This window comes from Hyla sarda, chromosome 8 (assembly GCF_029499605.1).
Source record: "Hyla sarda isolate aHylSar1 chromosome 8, aHylSar1.hap1, whole genome shotgun sequence".
Taxonomy (NCBI): domain Eukaryota; kingdom Metazoa; phylum Chordata; class Amphibia; order Anura; family Hylidae; genus Hyla; species Hyla sarda.
Window position 1 is genome coordinate 113,333,359 of NC_079196.1, and position 25,209 is coordinate 113,358,567.

General features: G+C 43.5%; 15 pseudogenes; all 15 read right to left on the reverse strand.

Moving 5' to 3' along the window:
- Positions 1–118: 118 nt before the first annotated feature.
- On the reverse strand, positions 119–383 carry LOC130286027 (U2 spliceosomal RNA; annotated as a pseudogene).
- A 1,464-nt stretch (positions 384–1,847) lies between these two features.
- Positions 1,848–2,114, reverse strand: LOC130288433 (U2 spliceosomal RNA; annotated as a pseudogene).
- A 1,430-nt stretch (positions 2,115–3,544) lies between these two features.
- LOC130287914 (U2 spliceosomal RNA) lies at positions 3,545–3,809 on the reverse strand (annotated as a pseudogene).
- A 1,446-nt stretch (positions 3,810–5,255) lies between these two features.
- On the reverse strand, positions 5,256–5,519 carry LOC130286174 (U2 spliceosomal RNA; annotated as a pseudogene).
- Positions 5,520–6,987: 1,468 nt separating this feature from the next.
- On the reverse strand, positions 6,988–7,253 carry LOC130288274 (U2 spliceosomal RNA; annotated as a pseudogene).
- A 1,464-nt stretch (positions 7,254–8,717) lies between these two features.
- Positions 8,718–8,983, reverse strand: LOC130288275 (U2 spliceosomal RNA; annotated as a pseudogene).
- Positions 8,984–10,450: 1,467 nt separating this feature from the next.
- LOC130288276 (U2 spliceosomal RNA) lies at positions 10,451–10,716 on the reverse strand (annotated as a pseudogene).
- Positions 10,717–12,188: 1,472 nt separating this feature from the next.
- Positions 12,189–12,453, reverse strand: LOC130287915 (U2 spliceosomal RNA; annotated as a pseudogene).
- A 1,448-nt stretch (positions 12,454–13,901) lies between these two features.
- Positions 13,902–14,165, reverse strand: LOC130286176 (U2 spliceosomal RNA; annotated as a pseudogene).
- Positions 14,166–15,630: 1,465 nt separating this feature from the next.
- Positions 15,631–15,894, reverse strand: LOC130289467 (U2 spliceosomal RNA; annotated as a pseudogene).
- Positions 15,895–17,361: 1,467 nt separating this feature from the next.
- On the reverse strand, positions 17,362–17,627 carry LOC130288277 (U2 spliceosomal RNA; annotated as a pseudogene).
- A 1,477-nt stretch (positions 17,628–19,104) lies between these two features.
- Positions 19,105–19,370, reverse strand: LOC130288278 (U2 spliceosomal RNA; annotated as a pseudogene).
- A 1,467-nt stretch (positions 19,371–20,837) lies between these two features.
- On the reverse strand, positions 20,838–21,101 carry LOC130285607 (U2 spliceosomal RNA; annotated as a pseudogene).
- Positions 21,102–22,554: 1,453 nt separating this feature from the next.
- On the reverse strand, positions 22,555–22,818 carry LOC130286177 (U2 spliceosomal RNA; annotated as a pseudogene).
- Positions 22,819–24,283: 1,465 nt separating this feature from the next.
- Positions 24,284–24,547, reverse strand: LOC130289468 (U2 spliceosomal RNA; annotated as a pseudogene).
- Positions 24,548–25,209: the final 662 nt, after the last annotated feature.

A 25,209-nucleotide genomic window follows, 5' to 3' on the forward strand; every position in this document is an offset into this window, starting at 1 on the left:
ATGAATAGACGTTCATAAACCAGTCAGTGCAACTCATCATTTTGGTCTCCAATTCTCAAACTCAAATTCTCACCCACGGAGGATTAAATGAGAATCTTTCTTGTTTAACACTGGAATGGGGTGGTGCACTGTTCACTACCCGAAGATACTGCCACATCGGGTCAATGCATAGGGCGACAGAAGCAAGCTTCCAAATCAGCTCCCTTTCTCAAAAATCCATTTAATTTATGGTCCCCAGATAGGGAACGTATGTATCAGTATGTGCTCACAAGTCACCCAAGTGCAAGTATTCACACAAAAAAAAAACGTGCCTCAGGATGCGATCTGTCGCAAGATCCTTTCTTTTTTTACACTTGATCTAAGCCAAAAGGCCTAGAAGGGATAACCGGGAAAGGGGTGGACCCAACCATGTCCCCTTCATGAGCACTCACATTACTCATAGGAATGGAAGGAAGGCTGGCAGCCAACCAGCCTCCCATACACTTTCTGGGTGGGTGGCAGTCAGCCACCCATACATACATACAGCACAGGCTAAACCCACATCATCACTTAAAAAAAGGACAGGCGACCATTGCACTCTGATGGAGCATTTAGCAATGCAATCCATAGCCTGGCTTTTGCCTGAACCCCCATCACTCCTCCTCTTGCATATAAGACAATATTTCAGATCTGCATATGAAAACAACACGCCTACCTTTGTTGCACATAGCTGCCTGCCTGTCTCTAGTTACCCCACTGGCTGTAGCTGCGTCCCTTCCGACATGGAATAACACCAACTGTAACGATAAACTGAAAATTAACAGTATAAACCTGCATCATTTTGGACTCTGGTATTTGCTGAATCCGGGTGACCTGACAATCGATGGTGGTGCCGCTGGTGATTCTGGCCTTCTTGGAATCTGTTGGGCCTATGTGTTAGCTCACACATCACTTGGGTATCCATGGTAACTACCACAACATGGTCATCTGCAGTTTACATCTAGCCCGTGGCATTGAATGGCATTTTAAAAGTGCTAAGGGTCCTGGTGCAATAATCCTCCCATGAGGATCAGCCTCAACGGCTTTGTAGATTGCACTCATGTCAGCAACTCCATATACATTTTTTTTTCTTCATGCTTCTTTCTTCATCCTTTTTTCTTTCTGTCATTCAGACTTTCATTCATTCGATCTCTCTCACTCACTTGCTTTAACTCATTTGTTCTCACTCACTCACTCACTCACTCAATCACTCACTCACTCATTCACTCTCACTCACTCTCACTCTCTCACTCACTCGCTCACTAAGTCAGTCTCTCTCTCTCTCTCTCTTTTTCTTTTTATATATATTTTTTTCCGTCTTCTTCTTCTTCTTCTTCAGACCCTGTCATAGCACTAATGCCTTTCCAATACCACCAGCAGATGGAGACACTCCATTGCAACATTGGTTGTGAGCAGCAGTTTCTAAAAACAAATGCCTCATGGCGGATTTCCCATCCATCAATGGATGGTAAATTTTGTTTTTATCATTCACTGACCACAGAAACCAATGCATGGTCAAGCAACAGCAATGACACACCCTTGTGTATAGGCATGAGACCCTCATGTCATTTAACAGGATTCAGCACCACCCACAAGACAGCTACCTGTCATGTCATGTCAAACCTGCACAGGTGTGCTAGATTATTATTATTTAGTTTTATTTTATTTTTTTACACCAATCAGTGTGCAAACATGGTCATTAAAACGCTAAATGAATAGACGTTCATAAACCAGTCAGTGCAACTCATCATTTTGGTCTCCAATTCTCAAACTCAAATTCTCACCCACGGAGGATTAAATGAGAATCTTTCTTGTTTAACACTGGAATGGGGTGGTGCACTGTTCACTACCCGAAGATACTGCCACATCGGGTCAATGCATAGGGCGACAGAAGCAAGCTTCCAAATCAGCTCCCTTTCTCAAAAATCCATTTAATTTATGGTCCCCAGATAGGGAACGTATGTATCAGTATGTGCTCACAAGTCACCCAAGTGCAAGTATTCACACAAAAAAAAAAAACGTGCCTCAGGATGCGATCTGTCGCAAGATCCTTTCTTTTTTTACACTTGATCTAAGCCAAAAGGCCTAGAGGGGATAACCGGGAAAGGGGTGGACCCAACCATGTCCCCTTCATGAGCACTCACATTACTCATAGGAATGGAAGGAAGGCTGGCAGCCAACCAGCCTCCCATACACTTTCTGGGTGGGTGGCAGTCAGCCACCCATACATACATACAGCACAGGCTAAACCCACATCATCACTTAAAAAAAGGACAGGCGACCATTGCACTCTGATGGAGCATTTAGCAATGCAATCCATAGCCTGGCTTTTGCCTGAACCCCCATCACTCCTCCTCTTGCATATAAGACAATATTTCAGATCTGCATATGAAAACAACACGCCTACCTTTGTTGCACATAGCTGCCTGCCTGTCTCTAGTTACCCCACTGGCTGTAGCTGCGTCCCTTCCGACATGGAATAACACCAACTGTAACGATAAACTGAAAATTAACAGTATAAACCTGCATCATTTTGGACTCTGGTATTTGCTGAATCCGGGTGACCTGACAATCGATGGTGGTGCCGCTGGTGATTCTGGCCTTCTTGGAATCTGTTGGGCCTATGTGTTAGCTCACACATCACTTGGGTATCCATGGTAACTACCACAACATGGTCATCTGCAGTTTACATCTAGCCCGTGGCATTGAATGGCATTTTAAAAGTGCTAAGGGTCCTGGTGCAATAATCCTCCCATGAGGATCAGCCTCAACGGCTTTGTAGATTGCACTCATGTCAGCAACTCCATATACATTTTTTTTTCTTCATGCTTCTTTCTTCATCCTTTTTTCTTTCTGTCATTCAGACTTTCATTCATTCGATCTCTCTCACTCACTTGCTTTAACTCATTTGTTCTCACTCACTCACTCACTCATTCACTCTCACTCACTCTCACTCTCTCACTCACTCGCTCACTAAGTCAGTCTCTCTCTCTCTCTCTCTTTTTCTTTTTATATATATTTTTTTCCGTCTTCTTCTTCTTCTTCTTCAGACCCTGTCATAGCACTAATACCTTTCCAATACCACCAGCAGATGGAGACACTCCATTGCAACATTGGTTGTGAGCAGCAGTTTCTAAAAACAAATGCCTCATGGCGGATTTCCCATCCATCAATGGATGGTAAATTTTGTTTTTATCATTCACTGACCACAGAAACCAATGCATGGTCAAGCAACAGCAATGACACACCCTTGTGTATAGGCATGAGACCCTCATGTCATTTAACAGGATTCAGCACCACCCACAAGACAGCTACCTGTCATGTCATGTCAAACCTGCACAGGTGTGCTAGATTATTATTATTTAGTTTTATTTTATTTTTTTACACCAATCAGTGTGCAAACATGGTCATTAAAACGCTAAATGAATAGACGTTCATAAACCAGTCAGTGCAACTCATCATTTTGGTCTCCAATTCTCACCCACGGAGGATTAAATGAGAATCTTTCTTGTTTAACACTGGAATGGGGTGGTGCACTGTTCACTACCCGAAGATACTGCCACATCGGGTCAATGCATAGGGCGACAGAAGCAAGCTTCCAAATCAGCTCCCTTTCTCAAAAATCCATTTAATTTATGGTCCCCAGATAGGGAACGTATGTATCAGTATGTGCTCACAAGTCACCCAAGTGCAAGTATTCACACAAAAAAAAAACGTGCCTCAGGATGCGATCTGTCGCAAGATCCTTTCTTTTTTTACACTTGATCTAAGCCAAAAGGCCTAGAGGGGATAACCGGGAAAGGGGTGGACCCAACCATGTCCCCTTCATGAGCACTCACATTACTCATAGGAATGGAAGGAAGGCTGGCAGCCAACCAGCCTCCCATACACTTTCTGGGTGGGTGGCAGTCAGCCACCCATACATACATACAGCACAGGCTAAACCCACATCATCACTTAAAAAAAGGACAGGCGACCATTGCACTCTGATGGAGCATTTAGCAATGCAATCCATAGCCTGGCTTTTGCCTGAACCCCCATCACTCCTCCTCTTGCATATAAGACAATATTTCAGATCTGCATATGAAAACAACACGCCTACCTTTGTTGCACATAGCTGCCTGCCTGTCTCTAGTTACCCCACTGGCTGTAGCTGCGTCCCTTCCGACATGGAATAACACCAACTGTAACGATAAACTGAAAATTAACAGTATAAACCTGCATCATTTTGGACTCTGGTATTTGCTGAATCCGGGTGACCTGACAATCGATGGTGGTGCCGCTGGTGATTCTGGCCTTCTTGGAATCTGTTGGGCCTATGTGTTAGCTCACACATCACTTGGGTATCCATGGTAACTACCACAACATGGTCATCTGCAGTTTACATCTAGCCCGTGGCATTGAATGGCATTTTAAAAGTGCTAAGGGTCCTGGTGCAATAATCCTCCCATGAGGATCAGCCTCAACGGCTTTGTAGATTGCACTCATGTCAGCAACTCCATATACATTTTTTTTTCTTCATGCTTCTTTCTTCATCCTTTTTTCTTTCTGTCATTCAGACTTTCATTCATTCGATCTCTCTCACTCACTTGCTTTAACTCATTTGTTCTCACTCACTCACTCACTCACTCATTCACTCTCACTCACTCTCACTCTCTCACTCACTCGCTCACTAAGTCAGTCTCTCTCTCTCTCTCTTTTTCTTTTTATATATATTTTTTTCCGTCTTCTTCTTCTTCTTCTTCAGACCCTGTCATAGCACTAATGCCTTTCCAATACCACCAGCAGATGGAGACACTCCATTGCAACATTGGTTGTGAGCAGCAGTTTCTAAAAACAAATGCCTCATGGCGGATTTCCCATCCATCAATGGATGGTAAATTTTGTTTTTATCATTCACTGACCACAGAAACCAATGCATGGTCAAGCAACAGCAATGACACACCCTTGTGTATAGGCATGAGACCCTCATGTCATTTAACAGGATTCAGCACCACCCACAAGACAGCTACCTGTCATGTCATGTCAAACCTGCACAGGTGTGCTAGATTATTATTATTTAGTTTTATTTTATTTTTTTACACCAATCAGTGTGCAAACATGGTCATTAAAACGCTAAATGAATAGACGTTCATAAACCAGTCAGTGCAACTCATCATTTTGGTCTCCAATTCTCAAACTCAAATTCTCACCCACGGAGGATTAAATGAGAATCTTTCTTGTTTAACACTGGAATGGGGTGGTGCACTGTTCACTACCCGAAGATACTGCCACATCGGGTCAATGCATAGGGCGACAGAAGCAAGCTTCCAAATCAGCTCCCTTTCTCAAAAATCCATTTAATTTATGGTCCCCAGATAGGGAACGTATGTATCAGTATGTGCTCACAAGTCACCCAAGTGCAAGTATTCACACAAAAAAAAACGTGCCTCAGGATGCGATCTGTCGCAAGATCCTTTCTTTTTTTACACTTGATCTAAGCCAAAAGGCCTAGAGGGGATAACCGGGAAAGGGGTGGACCCAACCATGTCCCCTTCATGAGCACTCACATTACTCATAGGAATGGAAGGAAGGCTGGCAGCCAACCAGCCTCCCATACACTTTCTGGGTGGGTGGCAGTCAGCCACCCATACATACATACAGCACAGGCTAAACCCACATCATCACTTAAAAAAAGGACAGGCGACCATTGCACTCTGATGGAGCATTTAGCAATGCAATCCATAGCCTGGCTTTTGCCTGAACCCCCATCACTCCTCCTCTTGCATATAAGACAATATTTCAGATCTGCATATGAAAACAACACGCCTACCTTTGTTGCACATAGCTGCCTGCCTGTCTCTAGTTACCCCACTGGCTGTAGCTGCGTCCCTTCCGACATGGAATAACACCAACTGTAACGATAAACTGAAAATTAACAGTATAAACCTGCATCATTTTGGACTCTGGTATTTGCTGAATCCGGGTGACCTGACAATCGATGGTGGTGCCGCTGGTGATTCTGGCCTTCTTGGAATCTGTTGGGCCTATGTGTTAGCTCACACATCACTTGGGTATCCATGGTAACTACCACAACATGGTCATCTGCAGTTTACATCTAGCCCGTGGCATTGAATGGCATTTTAAAAGTGCTAAGGGTCCTGGTGCAATAATCCTCCCATGAGGATCAGCCTCAACGGCTTTGTAGATTGCACTCATGTCAGCAACTCCATATACATTTTTTTTTCTTCATGCTTCTTTCTTCATCCTTTTTTCTTTCTGTCATTCAGACTTTCATTCATTCGATCTCTCTCACTCACTTGCTTTAACTCATTTGTTCTCACTCACTCACTCACTCACTCAATCACTCACTCACTCATTCACTCTCACTCACTCTCACTCTCTCACTCACTCGCTCACTAAGTCAGTCTCTCTCTCTCTCTCTCTCTCTTTTTCTTTTTATATATATTTTTTTCCGTCTTCTTCTTCTTCTTCTTCAGACCCTGTCATAGCACTAATGCCTTTCCAATACCACCAGCAGATGGAGACACTCCATTGCAACATTGGTTGTGAGCAGCAGTTTCTAAAAACAAATGCCTCATGGCGGATTTCCCATCCATCAATGGATGGTAAATTTTGTTTTTATCATTCACTGACCACAGAAACCAATGCATGGTCAAGCAACAGCAATGACACACCCTTGTGTATAGGCATGAGACCCTCATGTCATTTAACAGGATTCAGCACCACCCACAAGACAGCTACCTGTCATGTCATGTCAAACCTGCACAGGTGTGCTAGATTATTATTATTTAGTTTTATTTTATTTTTTTACACCAATCAGTGTGCAAACATGGTCATTAAAACGCTAAATGAATAGACGTTCATAAACCAGTCAGTGCAACTCATCATTTTGGTCTCCAATTCTCAAACTCAAATTCTCACCCACGGAGGATTAAATGAGAATCTTTCTTGTTTAACACTGGAATGGGGTGGTGCACTGTTCACTACCCGAAGATACTGCCACATCGGGTCAATGCATAGGGCGACAGAAGCAAGCTTCCAAATCAGCTCCCTTTCTCAAAAATCCATTTAATTTATGGTCCCCAGATAGGGAACGTATGTATCAGTATGTGCTCACAAGTCACCCAAGTGCAAGTATTCACACAAAAAAAAAAACGTGCCTCAGGATGCGATCTGTCGCAAGATCCTTTCTTTTTTTACACTTGATCTAAGCCAAAAGGCCTAGAGGGGATAACCGGGAAAGGGGTGGACCCAACCATGTCCCCTTCATGAGCACTCACATTACTCATAGGAATGGAAGGAAGGCTGGCAGCCAACCAGCCTCCCATACACTTTCTGGGTGGGTGGCAGTCAGCCACCCATACATACATACAGCACAGGCTAAACCCACATCATCACTTAAAAAAAGGACAGGCGACCATTGCACTCTGATGGAGCATTTAGCAATGCAATCCATAGCCTGGCTTTTGCCTGAACCCCCATCACTCCTCCTCTTGCATATAAGACAATATTTCAGATCTGCATATGAAAACAACACGCCTACCTTTGTTGCACATAGCTGCCTGCCTGTCTCTAGTTACCCCACTGGCTGTAGCTGCGTCCCTTCCGACATGGAATAACACCAACTGTAACGATAAACTGAAAATTAACAGTATAAACCTGCATCATTTTGGACTCTGGTATTTGCTGAATCCGGGTGACCTGACAATCGATGGTGGTGCCGCTGGTGATTCTGGCCTTCTTGGAATCTGTTGGGCCTATGTGTTAGCTCACACATCACTTGGGTATCCATGGTAACTACCACAACATGGTCATCTGCAGTTTACATCTAGCCCGTGGCATTGAATGGCATTTTAAAAGTGCTAAGGGTCCTGGTGCAATAATCCTCCCATGAGGATCAGCCTCAACGGCTTTGTAGATTGCACTCATGTCAGCAACTCCATATACATTTTTTTTTCTTCATGCTTCTTTCTTCATCCTTTTTTCTTTCTGTCATTCAGACTTTCATTCATTCGATCTCTCTCACTCACTTGCTTTAACTCATTTGTTCTCACTCACTCACTCACTCACTCAATCACTCACTCACTCATTCACTCTCACTCACTCTCACTCTCTCACTCACTCGCTCACTAAGTCAGTCTCTCTCTCTCTCTCTCTTTTTCTTTTTATATATATTTTTTTCCGTCTTCTTCTTCTTCTTCTTCAGACCCTGTCATAGCACTAATGCCTTTCCAATACCACCAGCAGATGGAGACACTCCATTGCAACATTGGTTGTGAGCAGCAGTTTCTAAAAACAAATGCCTCATGGCGGATTTCCCATCCATCAATGGATGGTAAATTTTGTTTTTATCATTCACTGACCACAGAAACCAATGCATGGTCAAGCAACAGCAATGACACACCCTTGTGTATAGGCATGAGACCCTCATGTCATTTAACAGGATTCAGCACCACCCACAAGACAGCTACCTGTCATGTCATGTCAAACCTGCACAGGTGTGCTAGATTATTATTATTTAGTTTTATTTTATTTTTTTACACCAATCAGTGTGCAAACATGGTCATTAAAACGCTAAATGAATAGACGTTCATAAACCAGTCAGTGCAACTCATCATTTTGGTCTCCAATTCTCAAACTCAAATTCTCACCCACGGAGGATTAAATGAGAATCTTTCTTGTTTAACACTGGAATGGGGTGGTGCACTGTTCACTACCCGAAGATACTGCCACATCGGGTCAATGCATAGGGCGACAGAAGCAAGCTTCCAAATCAGCTCCCTTTCTCAAAAATCCATTTAATTTATGGTCCCCAGATAGGGAACGTATGTATCAGTATGTGCTCACAAGTCACCCAAGTGCAAGTATTCACACAAAAAAAAAAACGTGCCTCAGGATGCGATCTGTCGCAAGATCCTTTCTTTTTTTACACTTGATCTAAGCCAAAAGGCCTAGAGGGGATAACCGGGAAAGGGGTGGACCCAACCATGTCCCCTTCATGAGCACTCACATTACTCATAGGAATGGAAGGAAGGCTGGCAGCCAACCAGCCTCCCATACACTTTCTGGGTGGGTGGCAGTCAGCCACCCATACATACATACAGCACAGGCTAAACCCACATCATCACTTAAAAAAAGGACAGGCGACCATTGCACTCTGATGGAGCATTTAGCAATGCAATCCATAGCCTGGCTTTTGCCTGAACCCCCATCACTCCTCCTCTTGCATATAAGACAATATTTCAGATCTGCATATGAAAACAACACGCCTACCTTTGTTGCACATAGCTGCCTGCCTGTCTCTAGTTACCCCACTGGCTGTAGCTGCGTCCCTTCCGACATGGAATAACACCAACTGTAACGATAAACTGAAAATTAACAGTATAAACCTGCATCATTTTGGACTCTGGTATTTGCTGAATCCGGGTGACCTGACAATCGATGGTGGTGCCGCTGGTGATTCTGGCCTTCTTGGAATCTGTTGGGCCTATGTGTTAGCTCACACATCACTTGGGTATCCATGGTAACTACCACAACATGGTCATCTGCAGTTTACATCTAGCCCGTGGCATTGAATGGCATTTTAAAAGTGCTAAGGGTCCTGGTGCAATAATCCTCCCATGAGGATCAGCCTCAACGGCTTTGTAGATTGCACTCATGTCAGCAACTCCATATACATTTTTTTTTCTTCATGCTTCTTTCTTCATCCTTTTTTCTTTCTGTCATTCAGACTTTCATTCATTCGATCTCTCTCACTCACTTGCTTTAACTCATTTGTTCTCACTCACTCACTCACTCACTCAATCACTCACTCACTCATTCACTCTCACTCACTCTCACTCTCTCACTCACTCGCTCACTAAGTCAGTCTCTCTCTCTCTCTCTCTTTTTCTTTTTATATATATTTTTTTCCGTCTTCTTCTTCTTCTTCTTCTTCAGACCCTGTCATAGCACTAATGCCTTTCCAATACCACCAGCAGATGGAGACACTCCATTGCAACATTGGTTGTGAGCAGCAGTTTCTAAAAACAAATGCCTCATGGCGGATTTCCCATCCATCAATGGATGGTAAATTTTGTTTTTATCATTCACTGACCACAGAAACCAATGCATGGTCAAGCAACAGCAATGACACACCCTTGTGTATAGGCATGAGACCCTCATGTCATTTAACAGGATTCAGCACCACCCACAAGACAGCTACCTGTCATGTCATGTCAAACCTGCACAGGTGTGCTAGATTATTATTATTTAGTTTTATTTTATTTTTTTACACCAATCAGTGTGCAAACATGGTCATTAAAACGCTAAATGAATAGACGTTCATAAACCAGTCAGTGCAACTCATCATTTTGGTCTCCAATTCTCAAACTCAAATTCTCACCCACGGAGGATTAAATGAGAATCTTTCTTGTTTAACACTGGAATGGGGTGGTGCACTGTTCACTACCCGAAGATACTGCCACATCGGGTCAATGCATAGGGCGACAGAAGCAAGCTTCCAAATCAGCTCCCTTTCTCAAAAATCCATTTAATTTATGGTCCCCAGATAGGGAACGTATGTATCAGTATGTGCTCACAAGTCACCCAAGTGCAAGTATTCACACAAAAAAAAAAACGTGCCTCAGGATGCGATCTGTCGCAAGATCCTTTCTTTTTTTACACTTGATCTAAGCCAAAAGGCCTAGAGGGGATAACCGGGAAAGGGGTGGACCCAACCATGTCCCCTTCATGAGCACTCACATTACTCATAGGAATGGAAGGAAGGCTGGCAGCCAACCAGCCTCCCATACACTTTCTGGGTGGGTGGCAGTCAGCCACCCATACATACATACAGCACAGGCTAAACCCACATCATCACTTAAAAAAAGGACAGGCGACCATTGCACTCTGATGGAGCATTTAGCAATGCAATCCATAGCCTGGCTTTTGCCTGAACCCCCATCACTCCTCCTCTTGCATATAAGACAATATTTCAGATCTGCATATGAAAACAACACGCCTACCTTTGTTGCACATAGCTGCCTGCCTGTCTCTAGTTACCCCACTGGCTGTAGCTGCGTCCCTTCCGACATGGAATAACACCAACTGTAACGATAAACTGAAAATTAACAGTATAAACCTGCATCATTTTGGACTCTGGTATTTGCTGAATCCGGGTGACCTGACAATCGATGGTGGTGCCGCTGGTGATTCTGGCCTTCTTGGAATCTGTTGGGCCTATGTGTTAGCTCACACATCACTTGGGTATCCATGGTAACTACCACAACATGGTCATCTGCAGTTTACATCTAGCCCGTGGCATTGAATGGCATTTTAAAAGTGCTAAGGGTCCTGGTGCAATAATCCTCCCATGAGGATCAGCCTCAACGGCTTTGTAGATTGCACTCATGTCAGCAACTCCATATACATTTTTTTTTCTTCATGCTTCTTTCTTCATCCTTTTTTCTTTCTGTCATTCAGACTTTCATTCATTCGATCTCTCTCACTCACTTGCTTTAACTCATTTGTTCTCACTCACTCACTCACTCACTCACTCAATCACTCACTCACTCATTCACTCTCACTCACTCTCACTCTCTCACTCACTCGCTCACTAAGTCAGTCTCTCTCTCTCTCTCTCTCTCTTTTTCTTTTTATATATATTTTTTTCCGTCTTCTTCTTCTTCTTCTTCAGACCCTGTCATAGCACTAATGCCTTTCCAATACCACCAGCAGATGGAGACACTCCATTGCAACATTGGTTGTGAGCAGCAGTTTCTAAAAACAAATGCCTCATGGCGGATTTCCCATCCATCAATGGATGGTAAATTTTGTTTTTATCATTCACTGACCACAGAAACCAATGCATGGTCAAGCAACAGCAATGACACACCCTTGTGTATAGGCATGAGACCCTCATGTCATTTAACAGGATTCAGCACCACCCACAAGACAGCTACCTGTCATGTCATGTCAAACCTGCACAGGTGTGCTAGATTATTATTATTTAGTTTTATTTTATTTTTTTACACCAATCAGTGTGCAAACATGGTCATTAAAACGCTAAATGAATAGACGTTCATAAACCAGTCAGTGCAACTCATCATTTTGGTCTCCAATTCTCAAACTCAAATTCTCACCCACGGAGGATTAAATGAGAATCTTTCTTGTTTAACACTGGAATGGGGTGGTGCACTGTTCACTACCCGAAGATACTGCCACATCGGGTCAATGCATAGGGCGACAGAAGCAAGCTTCCAAATCAGCTCCCTTTCTCAAAAATCCATTTAATTTATGGTCCCCAGATAGGGAACGTATGTATCAGTATGTGCTCACAAGTCACCCAAGTGCAAGTATTCACACAAAAAAAAAACGTGCCTCAGGATGCGATCTGTCGCAAGATCCTTTCTTTTTTTACACTTGATCTAAGCCAAAAGGCCTAGAGGGGATAACCGGGAAAGGGGTGGACCCAACCATGTCCCCTTCATGAGCACTCACATTACTCATAGGAATGGAAGGAAGGCTGGCAGCCAACCAGCCTCCCATACACTTTCTGGGTGGGTGGCAGTCAGCCACCCATACATACATACAGCACAGGCTAAACCCACATCATCACTTAAAAAAAGGACAGGCGACCATTGCACTCTGATGGAGCATTTAGCAATGCAATCCATAGCCTGGCTTTTGCCTGAACCCCCATCACTCCTCCTCTTGCATATAAGACAATATTTCAGATCTGCATATGAAAACAACACGCCTACCTTTGTTGCACATAGCTGCCTGCCTGTCTCTAGTTACCCCACTGGCTGTAGCTGCGTCCCTTCCGACATGGAATAACACCAACTGTAACGATAAACTGAAAATTAACAGTATAAACCTGCATCATTTTGGACTCTGGTATTTGCTGAATCCGGGTGACCTGACATTCGATGGTGGTGCCGCTGGTGATTCTGGCCTTCTTGGAATCTGTTGGGCCTATGTGTTAGCTCACACATCACTTGGGTATCCATGGTAACTACCACAACATGGTCATCTGCAGTTTACATCTAGCCCGTGGCATTGAATGGCATTTTAAAAGTGCTAAGGGTCCTGGTGCAATAATCCTCCCATGAGGATCAGCCTCAACGGCTTTGTAGATTGCACTCATGTCAGCAACTCCATATACATTTTTTTTTCTTCATGCTTCTTTCTTCATCCTTTTTTCTTTCTGTCATTCAGACTTTCATTCATTCGATCTCTCTCACTCACTTGCTTTAACTCATTTGTTCTCACTCACTCACTCACTCAATCACTCACTCACTCATTCACTCTCACTCACTCTCTCACTCACTCGCTCACTAAGTCAGTCTCTCTCTCTCTCTCTCTTTTTCTTTTTATATATATTTTTTTCCGTCTTCTTTTTCTTCAGACCCTGTCATAGCACTAATGCCTTTCCAATACCACCAGCAGATGGAGACACTCCATTGCAACATTGGTTGTGAGCAGCAGTTTCTAAAAACAAATGCCTCATGGCGGATTTCCCATCCATCAATGGATGGTAAATTTTGTTTTTATCATTCACTGACCACAGAAACCAATGCATGGTCAAGCAACAGCAATGACACACCCTTGTGTATAGGCATGAGACCCTCATGTCATTTAACAGGATTCAGCACCACCCACAAGACAGCTACCTGTCATGTCATGTCAAACCTGCACAGGTGTGCTAGATTATTATTATTTAGTTTTATTTTATTTTTTTACACCAATCAGTGTGCAAACATGGTCATTAAAACGCTAAATGAATAGACGTTCATAAACCAGTCAGTGCAACTCATCATTTTGGTCTCCAATTCTCAAACTCAAATTCTCACCCACGGAGGATTAAATGAGAATCTTTCTTGTTTAACACTGGAATGGGGTGGTGCACTGTTCACTACCCGAAGATACTGCCACATCGGGTCAATGCATAGGGCGACAGAAGCAAGCTTCCAAATCAGCTCCCTTTCTCAAAAATCCATTTAATTTATGGTCCCCAGATAGGGAACGTATGTATCAGTATGTGCTCACAAGTCACCCAAGTGCAAGTATTCACACAAAAAAAAACGTGCCTCAGGATGCGATCTGTCGCAAGATCCTTTCTTTTTTTACACTTGATCTAAGCCAAAAGGCCTAGAGGGGATAACCGGGAAATGGGTGGACCCAACCATGTCCCCTTCATGAGCACTCACATTACTCATAGGAATGGAAGGAAGGCTGGCAGCCAACCAGCCTCCCATACACTTTCTGGGTGGGTGGCAGTCAGCCACCCATACATACATACAGCACAGGCTAAACCCACATCATCACTTAAAAAAAGGACAGGCGACCATTGCACTCTGATGGAGCATTTAGCAATGCAATCCATAGCCTGGCTTTTGCCTGAACCCCCATCACTCCTCCTCTTGCATATAAGACAATATTTCAGATCTGCATATGAAAACAACACGCCTACCTTTGTTGCACATAGCTGCCTGCCTGTCTCTAGTTACCCCACTGGCTGTAGCTGCGTCCCTTCCGACATGGAATAACACCAACTGTAACGATAAACTGAAAATTAACAGTATAAACCTGCATCATTTTGGACTCTGGTATTTGCTGAATCCGGGTGACCTGACAATCGATGGTGGTGCCGCTGGTGATTCTGGCCTTCTTGGAATCTGTTGGGCCTATGTGTTAGCTCACACATCACTTGGGTATCCATGGTAACTACCACAACATGGTCATCTGCAGTTTACATCTAGCCCGTGGCATTGAATGGCATTTTAAAAGTGCTAAGGGTCCTGGTGCAATAATCCTCCCATGAGGATCAGCCTCAACGGCTTTGTAGATTGCACTCATGTCAGCAACTCCATATACATTTTTTTTTCTTCATGCTTCTTTCTTCATCCTTTTTTCTTTCTGTCATTCAGACTTTCATTCATTCGATCTCTCTCACTCACTTGCTTTAACTCATTTGTTCTCACTCACTCACTCACTCACTCAATCACTCACTCACTCATTCACTCTCACTCACTCTCACTCTCTCACTCACTCGCTCACTAAGTCAGTCTCTCTCTCTCTCTCTCTTTTTCTTTTTATATATATTTTTTTCCGTCTTCTTCTTCTTCTTCTTCAGACCCTGTCATAGCACTAATGCCTTTCCAATACCACCAGCAAATGGAGACACTCCATTGCAACATTGGTTGTGAGCAGCAGTTTCTAAAAACAAATGCCTCATGGCGGATTTCCCATCCATCAATGGATGGTAAATTTTGTTTTTATCATTCACTGACCACAGAAACCAATGCATGGTCAAGCAACAGCAATGACACACCCTTGTGTATAGGCATGAGACCCTCATGTCATTTAACAGGATTCAGCACCACCCACAAGACAGCTACCTGTCATGTCATGTCAAACCTGCACAGGTGTGCTAGATTATTATTATTTAGTTTTATTTTATTTTTTTTACACCAATCAGTGTGCAAACATGGTCATTAAAACGCTAAATGAATAGACGTTCATAAACCAGTCAGTGCAACTCATCATTTTGGTCTCCAATTCTCAAACTCAAATTCTCACCCACGGAGGATTAAATGAGAATCTTTCTTGTTTAACACTGGAATGGGGTGGTGCACTGTTCACTACCCGAAGATACTGCCACATCGGGTCAATGCATAGGGCGACAGAAGCAAGCTTCCAAATCAGCTCCCTTTCTCAAAAATCCATTTAATTTATGGTCCCCAGATAGGGAACGTATGTATCAGTATGTGCTCACAAGTCACCCAAGTGCAAGTATTCACACAAAAAAAAACGTGCCTCAGGATGCGATCTGTCGCAAGATCCTTTCTTTTTTTACACTTGATCTAAGCCAAAAGGCCTAGAGGGGACAACCGGGAAAGGGGTGGACCCAACCATGTCCCCTTCATGAGCACTCACATTACTCATAGGAATGGAAGGAAGGCTGGCAGCCAACCAGCCTCCCATACACTTTCTGGGTGGGTGGCAGTCAGCCACCCATACATACATACAGCACAGGCTAAACCCACATCATCACTTAAAAAAAGGACAGGCGACCATTGCACTCTGATGGAGCATTTAGCAATGCAATCCATAGCCTGGCTTTTGCCTGAACCCCCATCACTCCTCCTCTTGCATATAAGACAATATTTCAGATCTGCATATGAAAACAACACGCCTACCTTTGTTGCACATAGCTGCCTGCCTGTCTCTAGTTACCCCACTGGCTGTAGCTGCGTCCCTTCCGACATGGAATAACACCAACTGTAACGATAAACTGAAAATTAACAGTATAAACCTGCATCATTTTGGACTCTGGTATTTGCTGAATCCGGGTGACCTGACAATCGATGGTGGTGCCGCTGGTGATTCTGTCCTTCTTGGAATCTGTTGGGCCTATGTGTTAGCTCACACATCACTTGGGTATCCATGGTAACTACCACAACATGGTCATCTGCAGTTTACATCTAGCCCGTGGCATTGAATGGCATTTTAAAAGTGCTAAGGGTCCTGGTGCAATAATCCTCCCATGAGGATCAGCCTCAACGGCTTTGTAGATTGCACTCATGTCAGCAACTCCATATACATTTTTTTTTCTTCATGCTTCTTTCTTCATCCTTTTTTCTTTCTGTCATTCAGACTTTCATTCATTCGATCTCTCTCACTCACTTGCTTTAACTCATTTGTTCTCACTCACTCACTCACTCACTCAATCACTCACTCACTCATTCACTCTCACTCACTCACTCACTCGCTCACTAAGTCAGTCTCTCTCTCTCTCTCTCTCTCTTTTTCTTTTTATATATATTTTTTTCCGTCTTCTTCTTCTTCTTCTTCTTCTTCTTCAGACCCTGTCATAGCACTAATGCCTTTCCAATACCACCAGCAGATGGAGACACTCCATTGCAACATTGGTTGTGAGCAGCAGTTTCTAAAAACAAATGCCTCATGGCGGATTTCCCATCCATCAATGGATGGTAAATTTTGTTTTTATCATTCACTGACCACAGAAACCAATGCATGGTCAAGCAACAGCAATGACACACCCTTGTGTATAGGCATGAGACCCTCATGTCATTTAACAGGATTCAGCACCACCCACAAGACAGCTACCTGTCATGTCATGTCAAACCTGCACAGGTGTGCTAGATTATTATTATTTAGTTTTATTTTATTTTTTTACACCAATCAGTGTGCAAACATGGTCATTAAAACGCTAAATGAATAGACGTTCATAAACCAGTCAGTGCAACTCATCATTTTGGTCTCCAATTCTCAAACTCAAATTCTCACCCACGGAGGATTAAATGAGAATCTTTCTTGTTTAACACTGGAATGGGGTGGTGCACTGTTCACTACCCGAAGATACTGCCACATCGGGTCAATGCATAGGGCGACAGAAGCAAGCTTCCAAATCAGCTCCCTTTCTCAAAAATCCATTTAATTTATGGTCCCCAGATAGGGAACGTATGTATCAGTATGTGCTCACAAGTCACCCAAGTGCAAGTATTCACACAAAAAAAAAAACGTGCCTCAGGATGCGATCTGTCGCAAGATCCTTTCTTTTTTTACACTTGATCTAAGCCAAAAGGCCTAGAGGGGATAACCGGGAAAGGGGTGGACCCAACCATGTCCCCTTCATGAGCACTCACATTACTCATAGGAATGGAAGGAAGGCTGGCAGCCAACCAGCCTCCCATACACTTTCTGGGTGGGTGGCAGTCAGCCACCCATACATACATACAGCACAGGCTAAACCCACATCATCACTTAAAAAAAGGACAGGCGACCATTGCACTCTGATGGAGCATTTAGCAATGCAATCCATAGCCTGGCTTTTGCCTGAACCCCCATCACTCCTCCTCTTGCATATAAGACAATATTTCAGATCTGCATATGAAAACAACACGCCTACCTTTGTTGCACATAGCTGCCTGCCTGTCTCTAGTTACCCCACTGGCTGTAGCTGCGTCCCTTCCGACATGGAATAACACCAACTGTAACGATAAACTGAAAATTAACAGTATAAACCTGCATCATTTTGGACTCTGGTATTTGCTGAATCCGGGTGACCTGACAATCGATGGTGGTGCCGCTGGTGATTCTGTCCTTCTTGGAATCTGTTGGGCCTATGTGTTAGCTCACACATCACTTGGGTATCCATGGTAACTACCACAACATGGTCATCTGCAGTTTACATCTAGCCCGTGGCATTGAATGGCATTTTAAAAGTGCTAAGGGTCCTGGTGCAATAATCCTCCCATGAGGATCAGCCTCAACGGCTTTGTAGATTGCACTCATGTCAGCAACTCCATATACATTTTTTTTTCTTCATGCTTCTTTCTTCATCCTTTTTTCTTTCTGTCATTCAGACTTTCATTCATTCGATCTCTCTCACTCACTTGCTTTAACTCATTTGTTCTCACTCACTCACTCACTCACTCAATCACTCACTCACTCATTCACTCTCACTCACTCTCACTCTCTCACTCACTCGCTCACTAAGTCAGTCTCTCTCTCTCTCTCTCTCTCTTTTTCTTTTTATATATATTTTTTTCCGTCTTCTTCTTCTTCTTCTTCTTCTTCTTCAGACCCTGTCATAGCACTAATGCCTTTCCAATACCACCAGCAGATGGAGACACTCCATTGCAACATTGGTTGTGAGCAGCAGTTTCTAAAAACAAATGCCTCATGGCGGATTTCCCATCCATCAATGGATGGTAAATTTTGTTTTTATCATTCACTGACCACAGAAACCAATGCATGGTCAAGCAACAGCAATGACACACCCTTGTGTATAGGCATGAGACCCTCATGTCATTTAACAGGATTCAGCACCACCCACAAGACAGCTACCTGTCATGTCATGTCAAACCTGCACAGGTGTGCTAGATTATTATTATTTAGTTTTATTTTATTTTTTTACACCAATCAGTGTGCAAACATGGTCATTAAAACGCTAAATGAATAGACGTTCATAAACCAGTCAGTGCAACTCATCATTTTGGTCTCCAATTCTCAAACTCAAATTCTCACCCACGGAGGATTAAATGAGAATCTTTCTTGTTTAACACTGGAATGGGGTGGTGCACTGTTCACTACCCGAAGATACTGCCACATCGGGTCAATGCATAGGGCGACAGAAGCAAGCTTCCAAATCAGCTCCCTTTCTCAAAAATCCATTTAATTTATGGTCCCCAGATAGGGAACGTATGTATCAGTATGTGCTCACAAGTCACCCAAGTGCAAGTATTCACACAAAAAAAAAAACGTGCCTCAGGATGCGATCTGTCGCAAGATCCTTTCTTTTTTTACACTTGATCTAAGCCAAAAGGCCTAGAGGGGATAACCGGGAAAGGGGTGGACCCAACCATGTCCCCTTCATGAGCACTCACATTACTCATAGGAATGGAAGGAAGGCTGGCAGCCAACCAGCCTCCCATACACTTTCTGGGTGGGTGGCAGTCAGCCACCCATACATACATACAGCACAGGCTAAACCCACATCATCACTTAAAAAAAGGACAGGCGACCATTGCACTCTGATGGAGCATTTAGCAATGCAATCCATAGCCTGGCTTTTGCCTGAACCCCCATCACTCCTCCTCTTGCATATAAGACAATATTTCAGATCTGCATATGAAAACAACACGCCTACCTTTGTTGCACATAGCTGCCTGCCTGTCTCTAGTTACCCCACTGGCTGTAGCTGCGTCCCTTCCGACATGGAATAACACCAACTGTAACGATAAACTGAAAATTAACAGTATAAACCTGCATCATTTTGGACTCTGGTATTTGCTGAATCCGGGTGACCTGACAATCGATGGTGGTGCCGCTGGTGATTCTGGCCTTCTTGGAATCTGTTGGGCCTATGTGTTAGCTCACACATCACTTGGGTATCCATGGTAACTACCACAACATGGTCATCTGCAGTTTACATCTAGCCCGTGGCATTGAATGGCATTTTAAAAGTGCTAAGGGTCCTGGTGCAATAATCCTCCCATGAGGATCAGCCTCAACGGCTTTGTAGATTGCACTCATGTCAGCAACTCCATATACATTTTTTTTTCTTCATGCTTCTTTCTTCATCCTTTTTTCTTTCTGTCATTCAGACTTTCATTCATTCGATCTCTCTCACTCACTTGCTTTAACTCATTTGTTCTCACTCACTCACTCACTCACTCAATCACTCACTCACTCATTCACTCTCACTCACTCTCACTCTCTCACTCACTCGCTCACTAAGTCAGTCTCTCTCTCTCTCTCTCTTTTTCTTTTTATATATATTTTTTTCCGTCTTCTTCTTCTTCTTCTTCTTCAGACCCTGTCATAGCACTAATGCCTTTCCAATACCACCAGCAGATGGAGACACTCCATTGCAACATTGGTTGTGAGCAGCAGTTTCTAAAAACAAATGCCTCATGGCGGATTTCCCATCCATCAATGGATGGTAAATTTTGTTTTTATCATTCACTGACCACAGAAACCAATGCATGGTCAAGCAACAGCAATGACACACCCTTGTGTATAGGCATGAGACCCTCATGTCATTTAACAGGATTCAGCACCACCCACAAGACAGCTACCTGTCATGTCATGTCAAACCTGCACAGGTGTGCTAGATTATTATTATTTAGTTTTATTTTATTTTTTTACACCAATCAGTGTGCAAACATGGTCATTAAAACGCTAAATGAATAGACGTTCATAAACCAGTCAGTGCAACTCATCATTTTGGTCTCCAATTCTCAAACTCAAATTCTCACCCACGGAGGATTAAATGAGAATCTTTCTTGTTTAACACTGGAATGGGGTGGTGCACTGTTCACTACCCGAAGATACTGCCACATCGGGTCAATGCATAGGGCGACAGAAGCAAGCTTCCAAATCAGCTCCCTTTCTCAAAAATCCATTTAATTTATGGTCCCCAGATAGGGAACGTATGTATCAGTATGTTCTCACAAGTCACCCAAGTGCAAGTATTCACACAAAAAAAAACGTGCCTCAGGATGCGATCTGTCGCAAGATCCTTTCTTTTTTTACACTTGATCTAAGCCAAAAGGCCTAGAGGGGATAACCGGGAAAGGGGTGGACCCAACCATGTCCCCTTCATGAGCACTCACATTACTCATAGGAATGGAAGGAAGGCTGGCAGCCAACCAGCCTCCCATACACTTTCTGGGTGGGTTGCAGTCAGCCACCCATACATACAGCACAGGCTAAACCCACATCATCACTTAAAAAAAGGACAGGCGACCATTGCACTCTGATGGAGCATTTAGCAATGCAATCCATAGCCTGGCTTATGCCTGAACCCCCATCACTCCTCCTCTTGCATATAAGACAATATTTCAGATCTGCATATGAAAACAACACGCCTACCTTTGTTGCACATAGCTGCCTGCCTGTCTCTAGTTACCCCACTGGCTGTAGCTGCGTCCCTTCCGACAGGGAATAACACCAACTGTAACGATAAACTGAAAATTAACAGTATAAACCTGCATCATTTTGGACTCTGGTATTTGCTGAATCCGGGTGACCTGACAATCGATGGTGGTGCCGCTGGTGATTCTGGCCTTCTTGGAATCTGTTGGGCCTATGTGTTAGCTCACACATCACTTGGGTATCCATGGTAACTACCACAACATGGTCATCTGCAGTTTACATCTAGCCCGTGGCATTGAATGGCATTTTAAAAGTGCTAAGGGTCCTGGTGCAATAATCCTCCCATGAGGATCAGCCTCAACGGCTTTGTAGATTGCACTCATGTCAGCAACTCCATATACATTTTTTTTTCTTCATGCTTCTTTCTTTATCCTTTTTTCTTTCTGTCATTCAGACTTTTATTCATTCGATCTCTCTCACTCACTTGCTTTAACTCATTTGTTCTCACTCACTCACTCACTCACTCAATCACTCACTCACTCATTCACTCTCACTCTCTCACTCACTCGCTCACTAAGTCAGTCTCTCTCTCTCTCTCTCTTTTTCTTTTTATATATATTTTTTTCCGTCTTCTTCTTCTTCTTCTTCTTCAGACCCTGTCATAGCACTAATGCCTTTCCAATACCACCAGCAGATGGAGACACTCCATTGCAACATTGGTTGTGAGCAGCAGTTTCTAAAAACAAATGCCTCATGGCGGATTTCCCATCCATCAATGGATGGTAAATTTTGTTTTTATCATTCACTGACCACAGAAACCAATGCATGGTCAAGCAACAGCAATGACACACCCTTGTGTATAGGCATGAGACCCTCATGTCATTTAACAGGATTCAGCACCACCCACAAGACAGCTACCTGTCATGTCATGTCAAACCTGCACAGGTGTGCTAGATTATTATTATTTAGTTTTATTTTATTTTTTTACACCAATCAGTGTGCAAACATGGTCATTAAAACGCTAAATGAATAGACGTTCATAAACCAGTCAGTGCAACTCATCATTTTGGTCTCCAATTCTCAAACTCAAATTCTCACCCACGGAGGATTAAATGAGAATCTTTCTTGTTTAACACTGGAATGGGGTGGTGCACTGTTCACTACCCGAAGATACTGCCACATCGGGTCAATGCATAGGGCGACAGAAGCAAGCTTCCAAATCAGCTCCCTTTCTCAAAAATCCATTTAATTTATGGTCCCCAGATAGGGAACGTATGTATCAGTATGTGCTCACAAGTCACCCAAGTGCAAGTATTCACACAAAAAAAAACGTGCCTCAGGATGCGATCTGTCGCAAGATCCTTTCTTTTTTTACACTTGATCTAAGCCAAAAGGCCTAGAGGGGATAACCGGGAAATGGGTGGACCCAACCATGTCCCCTTCATGAGCACTCACATTACTCATAGGAATGGAAGGAAGGCTGGCAGCCAACCAGCCTCCCATACACTTTCTGGGTGGGTGGCAGTCAGCCACCCATACATACATACAGCACAGGCTAAACCCACATCATCACTTAAAAAAAGGACAGGCGACCATTGCACTCTGATGGAGCATTTAGCAATGCAATCCATAGCCTGGCTTTTGCCTGAACCCCCATCACTCCTCCTCTTGCATATAAGACAATATTTCAGATCTGCATATGAAAACAACACGCCTACCTTTGTTGCACATAGCTGCCTGCCTGTCTCTAGTTACCCCACTGGCTGTAGCTGCGTCCCTTCCGACATGGAATAACACCAACTGTAACGATAAACTGAAAATTAACAGTATAAACCTGCATCATTTTGGACTCTGGTATTTGCTGAATCCGGGTGACCTGACAATCGATGGTGGTGCCGCTGGTGATTCTGGCCTTCTTGGAATCTGTTGGGCCTATGTGTTAGCTCACACATCACTTGGGTATCCATGGTAACTACCACAACATGGTCATCTGCAGTTTACATCTAGCCCGTGGCATTGAATGGCATTTTAAAAGTGCTAAGGGTCCTGGTGCAATAATCCTCCCATGAGGATCAGCCTCAACGGCTTTGTAGATTGCACTCATGTCAGCAACTCCATATACATTTTTTTTTCTTCATGCTTCTTTCTTCATCCTTTTTTCTTTCTGTCATTCAGACTTTCATTCATTCGATCTCTCTCACTCACTTGCTTTAACTCATTTGTTCTCACTCACTCACTCACTCACTCAATCACTCACTCACTCATTCACTCTCACTCACTCTCACTCTCTCACTCACTCGCTCACTAAGTCAGTCTCTCTCTCTCTCTCTCTTTTTCTTTTTATATATATTTTTTTCCGTCTTCTTCTTCTTCTTCTTCAGACCCTGTCATAGCACTAATGCCTTTCCAATACCACCAGCAAATGGAGACACTCCATTGCAACATTGGTTGTGAGCAGCAGTTTCTAAAAACAAATGCCTCATGGCGGATTTCCCATCCATCAATGGATGGTAAATTTTGTTTTTATCATTCACTGACCACAGAAACCAATGCATGGTCAAGCAACAGCAATGACACACCCTTGTGTATAGGCATGAGACCCTCATGTCATTTAACAGGATTCAGCACCACCCACAAGACAGCTACCTGTCATGTCATGTCAAACCTGCACAGGTGTGCTAGATTATTATTATTTAGTTTTATTTTATTTTTTTTACACCAATCAGTGTGCAAACATGGTCATTAAAACGCTAAATGAATAGACGTTCATAAACCAGTCAGTGCAACTCATCATTTTGGTCTCCAATTCTCAAACTCAAATTCTCACCCACGGAGGATTAAATGAGAATCTTTCTTGTTTAACACTGGAATGGGGTGGTGCACTGTTCACTACCCGAAGATACTGCCACATCGGGTCAATGCATAGGGCGACAGAAGCAAGCTTCCAAATCAGCTCCCTTTCTCAAAAATCCATTTAATTTATGGTCCCCAGATAGGGAACGTATGTATCAGTATGTGCTCACAAGTCACCCAAGTGCAAGTATTCACACAAAAAAAAACGTGCCTCAGGATGCGATCTGTCGCAAGATCCTTTCTTTTTTTACACTTGATCTAAGCCAAAAGGCCTAGAGGGGACAACCGGGAAAGGGGTGGACCCAACCATGTCCCCTTCATGAGCACTCACATTACTCATAGGAATGGAAGGAAGACTGGCAGCCAACCAGCCTCCCATACACTTTCTGGGTGGGTGGCAGTCAGCCACCCATACATACATACAGCACAGGCTAAACCCACATCATCACTTAAAAAAAGGACAGGCGACCATTGCACTCTGATGGAGCATTTAGCAATGCAATCCATAGCCTGGCTTTTGCCTGAACCCCCATCACTCCTCCTCTTGCATATAAGACAATATTTCAGATCTGCATATGAAAACAACACGCCTACCTTTGTTGCACATAGCTGCCTGCCTGTCTCTAGTTACCCCACTGGCTGTAGCTGCGTCCCTTCCGACATGGAATAACACCAACTGTAACGATAAACTGAAAATTAACAGTATAAACCTGCATCATTTTGGACTCTGGTATTTGCTGAATCCGGGTGACCTGACAATCGATGGTGGTGCCGCTGGTGATTCTGGCCTTCTTGGAATCTGTTGGGCCTATGTGTTAGCTCACACATCACTTGGGTATCCATGGTAACTACCACAACATGGTCATCTGCAGTTTACATCTAGCCCGTGGCATTGAATGGCATTTTAAAAGTGCTAAGGGTCCTGGTGCAATAATCCTCCCATGA